Source organism: Neltuma alba, unplaced genomic scaffold, assembly GCF_004799145.2.
Source record: "Neltuma alba isolate B1F8T4 unplaced genomic scaffold, ASM479914v2 tig00002129_pilon, whole genome shotgun sequence".
Classification (NCBI taxonomy): Eukaryota; Viridiplantae; Streptophyta; class Magnoliopsida; order Fabales; family Fabaceae; genus Neltuma; species Neltuma alba.
Window position 1 is genome coordinate 51,936 of NW_021632748.1, and position 11,866 is coordinate 63,801.

The window sequence follows — 11,866 nt, forward strand, 5'->3', positions numbered from 1 at the left end:
GGATTACCATAGTTCTAATGAGTTGGTTATTGATGTGTTAATATGATTAGGGTCATGTGACATCAAGAAAGATGAATGGGAAGGGTTGATCAAGCAACCTTAATGGTTAGAAGCAAAGAGAGCAAGAGGAAGTAAAGAGAAAGTTTAAAGACACAAGGTAACAAACTTTACCCTACTCTTATGTGCTTAGTATTTGCTTGCATGTATGACATGTTTTTATGTTTATGTGATTTTATAAACTCATGTGTTGTGATTGTAATAGGCCTATGTGTTTTATGATAAATGCATGATGATTTCCAAACATGTCATTATATTATAAAGATGTTTAGTTACAAGCATGTTATTAATACTAAGCTCGTTGTGCATGTTTGGGTAGTTATTATTTGCTATTAAGATGTTCCTAAATCTCATCCTCCTTTAACCAACTATCATAGGTATAATATGCAAAGGAGGAGGAATGCTTGAAGGAGAACAAAGAAAGAAGAAAACAATGTGATAATTGAGCTAATATAATTAATATAGTCCTTGTGTTGATGTTTATATGAACATGTCTCTCAATAATAGTGATGACATGTATGATTGGCTATGATGATGTATAGGAATGATTAGTGTATTGGTGGAATGAGGATAGGTATGAAAAGAATTGATTATGAATTATTAATACAAATAAAGGGGATAGTTTATCCCTAAATAAGTCATGAATTTGTGACAAAATGGAAGTAAAGAAATTGAACAAATCTGCCCATGAAATTTGGTGAGCATCTAAAGCACATCCTAAGCTTTAAAACAAGTAGTAGATCACTTAAATTGGATGTGTATAATAAAAGTTATGATTGCTCAAAGTTAAGACAAAGAATATGGAAAATATTGTTTTAACCAAATAAAGAGTAAACTTCACGCAATTAACTGTATAAATTGGCAACCTAAATTTATATATTTTTTCCTATAGAGAATTAAAAGAGCTTCAAATATAATTTAAAACCACCTTAATAGGATTTTTCTAGAATTAGTTATGATTTTTCAAAGTTGTATCAAAAATTTGGAATTAATTTGTAAATAGTAACCCAAGTAATTACATGCAAATTTTTAATTTACGGGCTTGTTTTGTGATTTACTTGTATAATGCTTCCAAATACACACTAAAAGGAGTTTAAGGAAGGATGTTTCAACTTTTAGGAAACCTGTTAATTAGGATTGAGTAGCTTGCTCATGTCAAGCAATTTCTTACACCCTGAAGCCCAAAATTCGGGATATTACAACATGTAACACCATTTCTCACATGTACAACCTTTATAGATGCCTATCACACTTTTCTTCCTGTTTCTCTCATTAAAATCAGATTTTGTTCCATCAATATCTCACCTAAAATGCCACGAATGAAAGAAAGAAGAATAAGAGGATGTTCAGAAGGTTTACCTTAGTCAGGATCTCTTGTTGCATGCAAGGTTCTCAACTCTAATCACTCTTCCCCCCCCCCCTTGTTCTTTCTATTGCTTCCTTTTGGTCTCTCAAACCTTCTCTCTATTTTGCTTGCAAGCCAAAAATGAAGAGGGGAGGAGATGATTCTAATGGTTATACGAGTGTGTGGCCATATGTGATGTGTGTGTTGAAATTCTAGATCATTTTGCCCTTCAATCACCTCTTGCTTTCCAGTTCAATCTTTTCCCTATTTTTCTGACATAATCAAATAATTTTAGAAATTAATTCTTCATATTTTATATGGATTTTTGTCCTCTCTTAGCTCCTCGAGGCCATAAAATAATTTTCTCAAATATTTTGGATCAAGAATTAACTTCTAACTATTTTTCTTGAATTTTTCAAGAAAATAGCCCTTAATTCCATAAGTTAATCCTTAACACATTATAAGGATTTTATGTCTTAATTAACTTTCCTAACTCATAAAATAATTATACTAAAAATCTCAGCTTGAGAATTGATCTCTAACCATTTTTCCTAAATTGTCAGAAAATAGGCCCTAACCTCTCAAAATTTGTTTTAAGATTAGGGTAAATGGGCAAAGTTACCCTTTATAATATTCATAAGGAGCACTAGGCATCATAATAAAATTTTGGGTGCAAAAGTACCTATTATGATTTAAAAGGAACCCTAATATACTACTTCCGTTAAACTTGGTTACGTTGATCATTAGTTTTAAAATGTTGACCAAATGAGCTGACTTGGAAGTTGATTGAGGTTGATAAAGTACTTTTTGGTTGTGGGTCACACATTATTATCCATATGTCTCCCAATACCATCTCATTCATACACCCTCCAATTACAATCCACTAACTCATTAATTTAATCCCACCTGTCATGCTGTTTCTCTATTTCAAATTTGTTGTTTTAAATTACTATTAAAAAACACACACACCCCTCTCTCAACAATGTGAAAGCTACTTAACAATTTAGATGAATCATCTATCATCTGTCTCTATTTTGAAGGCATAAGCTATGCCAAGAGCATGGCCACTTGTCGTCGACAAGTTTCCATGCAACGATACAGATTATTAGGCCCACTTTCTTGCCACTGGCATCGAGATTGAAACTGAGTTTCTCGTCAGTAAAATCTTTGATGGTGAAGTTCGCATGTGGCAAAGCACTAGGTTTCTTGTCCTTGGAATCACAGATCTGCTAAGTCCAAACTTCTATAACTCTCCTTTTCCTCAAAAGTGGTGTCTCAGGTAACTCTCCTATCTCTCCTGTAAATCTTGCTTTTGAACACAAATTGCAATGCAATTACTAAATACTACTAATTTTGATAGTTCTAATAAAGTTCTAGGAAAGAAAGCAAACTCAAGGGATCTAACATCAAAGTATTTGATCTTAGAATGAATCCCTAGAATTATTGAAATTTGTTGAGTTTGGGGATTTATTTTGAAGTCATCTATGTTTCTCGGATATGTTGGATTTGTGATTCAAAACATGTAGTTTTTTAATCAATTTTTTCTCATCATTTTCAAATATTCAATTGCTTGTGCTTTGTGATCTAGACTATGAATGATTATTTGGGTTGAATTTATGTTATCAGTGGAAAGATGAGGACATGATGAAAGAGGGCTATGATGGCAGCACTTGTGGTATAATGGTGGAAAGGCGACGGTGATGAGGAGGGAAAGAATTTTTGTAATTGCTGTTTTTTTTTTTTTTTTGCTTTCTTAGTTAGGGTATTGTTAAGCCATGTAAGCACCCACATCAATATTTTTTGGTTAAAATTTTTTTCTTCAAATAGTCAATGCACCTAATGTTAATAGAAGTAGTATTTTAAGGCTCTTTTTAAATTACCATAGGCACTTTTGCACTCAACATTTTATTATGGTGTTTGATGCTCTTTTTGAATATTATAATGGGTAAAGTTTCTCCTTCACCCTTAAAATTATTTAAGCCATATTTACGAAAATAAACCACTTCATAACCTTTCTAAATTCTCAAAGTAATATTTTATAATGTTTTCCAAAATTTTCATAGGCATTAAACAATTTCCATAATTATTTTCCCCTTAATTCCTCACATAGATATGCTTTTTGGCAATTAAAAAATATTTTTGAGATTCTAATTCTTAAAACAATTCCTTTAGACCTCATAAATATTTATTAGCCTATTTTTCATGGCCTTAAAATTTGAGGTGTTACATTATGCTCATTTGCAAATGATATATCAAGTTATGTATGACTGACAAGCCATGTTGTAGGGCTCTCAAAATAATAACTAAGCTAGATGCATTATAGAGCAATTAATCTAAGTGTCGATCTCTTTGAGGAGCTGATTACAAACTACTAACTAATTAGGTGTTAATTACAAATTAACTAGGAGAAGTGACAGAATTAAATTAACCATCCTAAACTGAGAATTGATAACTGTTGTTTATAATTTTTTGGTTTTATTATAAAATGGATAATGAATGCAGTGAATTTTCTTAATAGTTGACTTAACTACACTTCCTTGTCGCTGAAGCTGAAGCTGAAGCAGCTACTTTCGAAGTAACAGAAAGAAAAGCAACGACTGGAGTGGGAGAGTCAGAGTCGAAAAGAGGATTCCTCACTTCTTTCTCTCATTCAAAACCGTGCATGAGACTTTCATCTCACTTGTGTTAAGTTCAATTGCATCTGACTAAGCCAACACTCTTAGTACCTAATTAACATTGTTTGCCACCTAATCCGTTAATTAGATAAAGTGCCTTAGGACTTACTCCTCTGATCCTATTTATAAAGCACTTCCAACATATTTCATACAGATCAAGAAAAACCTTAAAATGCATTAACTCTTCATTAAAATATAACAATTTTCCAACTTTACCCATATTTAATTATACACCTTTCAAAAAAGATAACTACCTATACCATAATAAATAAAGAACAAAATAGTACATTCACATTAAAAATATAATGAAGTGACTTATAAATAGGATAAAAAAAAACCTTCTCTCTTTACCCTATAAATAGGACCAGAGGAGTAGCTTATATTGGACTCATAGAGGTTCTTTAGCTCTCAACCAAACCTAGACACCTAACAAATTCAATTGGAAGTTTCAAGAATATGAACAATCAATTACAATAGACAAGAGGACTATAAGGCAATTGATTATCCATTAAAGGTAAATCTAATACAAGTAATTAGAATCTAGATCAGGTATACCAACACCAATTCTCAATACGTGTACCAATTGAACTACAATCAATATACATATAGAGTAGAAATTGAAATTAAACACAACTAAACTTCCTTTAGGTTCTAGAAACTCAGAATAGCTTTATCAATCATCAAGGAATGGATGAATTCATAAGCTAATGGTAGAAGAACAGCTACATCAAGCCTTTGGTCCTTCTTTGGCCATCAACCTCTAAAATAAAGGTGGAGATGGATCAGATTATGGAGGAGAGGAAGAATAATCAGTGGAAAGTAATGGAATGTGGCTAGAAATGGTGTGGAATGATGGATGGGACAAAGAAAAGGTGGAGAGAATGGAGAAAATGAGATCTAGGTTGTAGAAGTCTGAAATAGGAGTGCCTAAAACAAAAGTGTGCGATTCTGATTTCAAATCTGAAACTTTGCCGCAACGCCTCTGCGTATCCGTCATGGCACCTGGGTAAAATGAATGACATTGTGCTCCTCATAAGGTAAATTGAGCTAATCCGTCATGGCGTCTGAGACAGAATGGTCAAGTTGTTGATAAAACTACTTGCAATGTATACCAACCAAGGGATCAGAAGCACACACATAAAATCACACAAAACATGCAAAAACATATATAAAACCTCACAATTCCATTCACCAACTCTTATGCATAATGAAGACTAATTATACCCAAAATATGCAATTATGAATGACAAAAGCATAAGTTTATGATTAAAAATGTATGTAGATAATAGGACTTATCAATGACTATCTACATACAAAGTGCTTGAATGGCACTAAGATTTAGTACTTTTGAACCAAATATTTATTTATCACCTTCTTGAAGTATAAATCAATCTTTAATCCATATCTATAATGGATATGACTTATATATCCATATAAAAATTCTTAAAAGCCTTTCTTGTATAAGTTTCTTAATACATATTCCAATTTGTAATCTGAGAAACCTTTTGTCCTTCCCAAGTCATCATTTTAAATTCTTTCTTTAAACAATTCATAACTTTTGTAAACTCTTCAGGAGTTTTGATGCTATTTATATCATCAACATAAATAGCAATGATAACAAACTCATTTCTATATCTTTTCATACATAAGCAATTTGGAATATTTTTATGTCATTTTTTCAACTGATATTTACTAAGTCGATTATACCACATACACCATATAGAGATTGAGTAATGTTCTTGAAAACATAATTGTATACCTTTGAATACTTGAATCCTTTAGGGACTTTCATATATTATGACCCAGATCTATTTATATATTAGATCATTTTGAATTTATACAGGTATTTGAATCCTTTTGATATTCACATATAATTTCACAATATAGAGTGTCATATGTTATAATCATATTTTTTAGACGCATATGAAAAATTTTCATTCATTGCCAAACTACCAGATCGATAAGACATAATTTAATCCACTGTAAAGCTACATTTCTTTTTTCTTGTACAAATGCCCATTTACATAATACTAACATTACACTTCAGGTTTTTAGGCTAGAAATACACTCATTTATATTATAATATTGTATGGTACGCTTTTTTTTTTTCTATTAGCCAACTGTTTTTCTGCCTTTATCTCATGATAGATTTGTATATTAAATACTCATTTGATCATGTGACATTGTCACTAAAATTATTGTCAACAATTTTATTCTTTTTCGGTTACTTTTCTTTTATGACATAATATAGCCTTAGCCTTTTTTTGTTGTTGCAATTCTTGCCTCATTAATATGATTATCTTGATTATATGCTCCCTTCTCTTTTCTTTTAGAATCGATCATTTTCTGATGCTCTAGGCCTATCTTATTTTCATTTATATTGATATGAGCTCCTTTCATTAGAACATGAGAATTAAGAGTTCTTGTTTATGTTAGTAATTTTATTTGATAGATATTTGGCAATATTTTATGAACAAAGCATTTTATGAATTTCTTATTCATACTATTATATTTGAGTACTTATCTTTGTTAGTAAAAGTGCATTCTATATGTTCTTTTTTCCAACTACTCATTTTTCCCCTCATGTTGGACAAACTTTATCAAATGACAATTAACTAGTCATACAGTATATGTCTCCTAAATTCATAAGTTTTCTTTAAAAACATCCTTTTGTTTCATTTAGAAACAAATAAGAAAGAGGTTCTTATTCAATATTGATCCTAACTTTTTGTTATTATCCTTCTACATGCTTTATTGTGGTGAAATAATAGATATTGTACATTCTAAGATTAAAAATATCTGGCTCTTGACAAAAGCCAATTATAATGAGAAAATCCATAATACATTATATTGTTGGCTTGATGCATTTATTTATGTGTGGAACTATGCAAAATCAATTATCCCAACACAAAAATGAGAATCTTGTTCTCATAAACTATGATCTAGTTACTTATAAAGGCTTTTACTAAGCATATAATAGTATACAACTTGAAGAACAATCACTAGCAATTTTGACGAGAATCATATTGGTTGCATAATTTGGGACTTATGTACTTAATGCAATTATTTGAACATATTTGCAAATTTCATGCTACAAATTGATCATAAACACTTATGTAACTATTTTATAGATACATCTTTTATTCATATGGTATTAATTTGGTCCACATGGTGTCTAAATAGGCCTATATGTAAACTTGATACATTATAAATAGGCATGGATTTGTTTTTAAGCACAGCTGATGAAGTTCTCTTATTTAATTCTTTTTAAGAACGAGCAACACATAATAATTCTTGAATCATGTACCATTTATAAAGAATTTCTTGGTTCTTTAATAAATATCAATGCATATTCTTCATGGTATTTTGCATCATTAGGATCTAGGATGATGTAACTGATAATGCCAAACTATACACACATAAATTTCTAGTTTATTGTAATATTATTCTCTATTGTTAATAAAGTTCTAGTTAACATGTCATATTATTCATTTTTCACTTTAATAATTCACAAGAAATATGTTATCAATCCTAGATTTTATCTTGAAGATAATAAATCATGGTATAACTCTTCTAGAGCCTTATATTTCATCTTTCACCTAATAGGAGAAACTTATGCACTCCTGGATGGTCAAGCACTACTGATTTTTCTAGAGCCTTTTTCAAAAGGAATATAAAATATAAGGAATGACATAAATATCAACGATAACAAATTCTATCCAACATGATTAATGCTTGTATTTCAACAATCTCCTCCTCAAGTATGAGTCGTATAAGCCTACTTTCCTTATATCTATATTTCAAATAGAGTGAACAACATATAGTAAGCTAATAACATATCTTTGACTTAGAAATCCAAATGCTTCTTAATTCACATATCAATTTTTGTAACTAGTTCTTTTGGAATTAATTTTTTTTTTGGTTACATATAGTTTTTCAGAAAATGCCATATATTGTTCCTTCACTATATGATATACTTTACTTCCATGTCTTTTCAAAATATGAAATATTTAAAGTTTTCCACCACATACATATTTTCTCAATATTTCATTATTGAAAAGTATTACTCCTTTTATATATATATATATATATATATTTGTAACATTCCAAAACCTATTTGATGAATTTATAAGGAAAAATTAAACCCTCGGTCCTTATAGTTATAGTGAATTTTGAGTTAGGTCCTTACACTATTTTTTCTTTTTAAATACTTTTTATAATTTCAGCCATTAATTACATTGATCCTTCCCTCTTCAAAAATGTTAGAAAGACATAACGACGTTAACTTGCTGAAGTGGGGAACCGTTCATTGACTGAAAAATGAGGTGCATACTCCACAAACAAGAACATCAAGGTCTTCACTAAAGAGCATCTCCTTGTCTTTCTCACCAAATACATTGCAAGGCTACTTCACTCTCCTCATGCCCATCAACTCCTTCAATGATCTCAGGTCTGTCTCATCATACATGCATGTCAGCAGAAGGAGTAGCATATGTGCATGAGACATGATCAACACACACTAAATTCCAAAAATTTGATCCTATGTGTGTTGGATATGGGGCATCATGGGCAAATAGGTTCTTTGTATCCAAATAAATGGTGGCGAATGAGAGGACGACTCTGATTGCTTTTGTGAGGTGAAAAAGATTTTAACATTGTAAGGCAATCAAAAATGCAAAACCAACATTCACAATGAATATATTAAAGTGAAAAATTAATATTTTTACCTCTACTTTTCCTAATATATTAAAAAAGATTATGCCATAACATTGTTTTATTTGCTCTGTTTTTGGCCCCAAAAACAGGGACATATAGAGTTGTGGCTTGGCATTACTATAGTTGAATGTTATGAGATTCACGTAGTCTACAGAGAGACCAGTACCTCGATGATGTTGTTAAGTTATTGGAGATCAGAATTTTTGTACTATATATAGGTTGAAGATTTTGATTAACATTTATCTGTCTCCTTCATTTTTCGTTGTTATTTTGTTTATAAACCTTTCATATCAATAAGGGTAGAGTTAGAATGGAAAAACTTCCACTTTTTGATAGCTGGTATGCAAATTTCATTGATTAGGTAATAACTTGGCCATGGTGTCAATTAGAAAATTGAAACTTTTATTTTTGTTTTGGTCTATTAATTTACCCAAGATGGATTTCTCCTATTTCGCTTTATCCCAAAAGAATGAGAAAGAGACCTGTATCTGCATACAAAAGTCTGCAATAGCAAATAGTTGTGGCTTGATCTTGTTAATATTTGGGTACGTGTATGCAAGGACTTTAGAAAATTGAAATATCTTAATTTTCAACATCTTATTTTATCACCGGATAAGATGAGAGTGAACTAGCCTGTGTTTCAAATGAATAGGTGGGAGAGATCAGCGATGTATTTGGCAAGAGGGACCACGAGATGCTCTTTAGCAAGACAGCTAATCAATCAACCATCACCCTCTTTAGCAAGTGAATGTCGTTTCATCCTTTTGATGTTTTTGAACACGGAAGGATCAACGTGACTAACGGCTGAAATTATAAGGAGTGCTTAAAAAGAAAAAAATAGTATAAGGACCTAATTCAAAACTCACTGTACCTACAAGGACTTAGCGTTTAATTTTCCCAATTTATAAATTCAATAGAAATTTGAAAAGATCCATAAAGACTAAAAATCAAACTGCATAGTTACAAAGATTGAGTCATAAGCTTTTAATGCTTTAATACTAATAAGTCATTAGTTTTCAAGATTCTATATAATCAGTATATTTTTTAAGGATCATTTGTATTATTCGATATTTGAACCATAAGCTTTTAGGGCTTTAATATTTATAATCAAGTTGTTGAAGTGTCACAAGTTATTCTTTTCATGCCATTCACTAACATGAATATAATGGTTGTTGGCCATTTAATAATATGTAATTATAATATTAATAGATATCAAATTGAATGTAAAAAACATATAAGAACAAATTTAAACTTTAAATTAATCAAATATAAAATAAGGAGAAAATGTAATTTCTTGTACATTATATAAATTCCATTGCAAGGGATGTTCCCTCTCAACAATTTGGAGTTACAAAGAATTAACATAGCTACTAGCTAATTACTTCATGTGATGGACAAGGATCTCATCAACAAACATACCAATCTAGAATGTAAGCTATTTAAGCCATCAACCTTCTGAGCTACATTATTTATTATTTTCAAAAAGTCTAATTATTATAATTTTTTTATAAACAAATCGTATGATGATCCTTCTCCGAATCAAAACTATATGGCTTCTAACCATTTAGTAAGGTGAAAAATTAAAGATACATGGCTTCTAGCCATTCATTTCAAAATAAAAAATTAAAGATATGTGACTTCTGACGATAAGATAGAAAATTAAAGTTATATAGCTTCTAGCCATTTAATTTTAAAACAGAAAATCAAAGATATGCGGCTTCTGGCCATAAGATAAAAAGTTAAAATTATATGGCTTCTAGCCATTTAATCTCAAAATTGAAAATCAAAGATATGTGGTTTCTGGCGATAAGATAGAAAGTCAAACTTATATGACTTATGGCCATAAGATAGAAAATCATATGACTTTTGATTATTTAATAAGGAAAAAAATTGAATATATATGGCTTCAGGCCATTTAATAAAATAGAGAATCAAATATATACCTATATATGATTTTTGGTCATAAGATATAAAATCAAAACTATATAGCTCCTGGCCATTTAATCTTAAGAAGATAAAAATCAAAGTTATATGGCTTTTAGTTATTAAATTTCAAGGTGATAGAGAATCAAATTTATATGGACAAATCTATCTTTGATCTCAACAATGACTTCAACAATAATCCTTTAGGGAGCCTACAAACCACAAATATCGATTGGAACTACAATTTTCATCAAAATTAGTGATGCCAGGTCATCGAATAATATATAAGAATATCGATTGAAACTTCAAGTTCTATTAAAGACAATGATGTCAAGTCACCAAGGAATAAATAAAAACAAATTCCTCATATCACAGTTAATTTGAAAGGTATAATATTCATATCAAAATTAACTTATAATACAACAATATAAAGTAATAATAATCCCCAATCTTAGCCATGAAACCTGATGGCTAAAACAATGGTAAAGAATCCTTTTAATTTTATATAATGGCTTAAATTATCCCAGATAGATCAAATACAAATATAGATATTTCGAAACACTATATATGATTCTCAAGATATTTTCGGATACTTTAAAAAAAAAAATATAGAGACGATGCTCTAAAGTTGTGCTGAGAATCAAAAGTATGCCATACGTAACTTGGTTAGAATTTCATGCTAATTACATCTTACAAAATTAATGAAACAGTACCCAAGAAAAGAAGAGAATCAGAGAAAAGAGAATACCATAGTATTTCCCATTCCATTCAAGGTATTAAATCCATAATGCCTTCTATTTATATGTATAACTTTAGCAGAATCTACAAATTACATAATATTAAAAGATAATTATTCAATTTTAGATAAAGGTAAAATGAATAGTCAGTTTTAACTATTTCATTATTAGAGGATTAAATTGAATATATAATTGCATGTCTAAATCATATGAGAACCCTTTTAGTAATTAAAACAAGATTAAATCATACAAAATTCTCCTAAACTTTGGATTAATTATATATAATCTCTCTGACATTGAAAAGTTTAAATTTAACCCCTTATTGGCCAAAAAATAATAATAATAATAACCCCCAACCTTTTCTTTTTTAAATCATTAGTTGTTAAGTGACCGTTATTTTTTGGACAAAAATT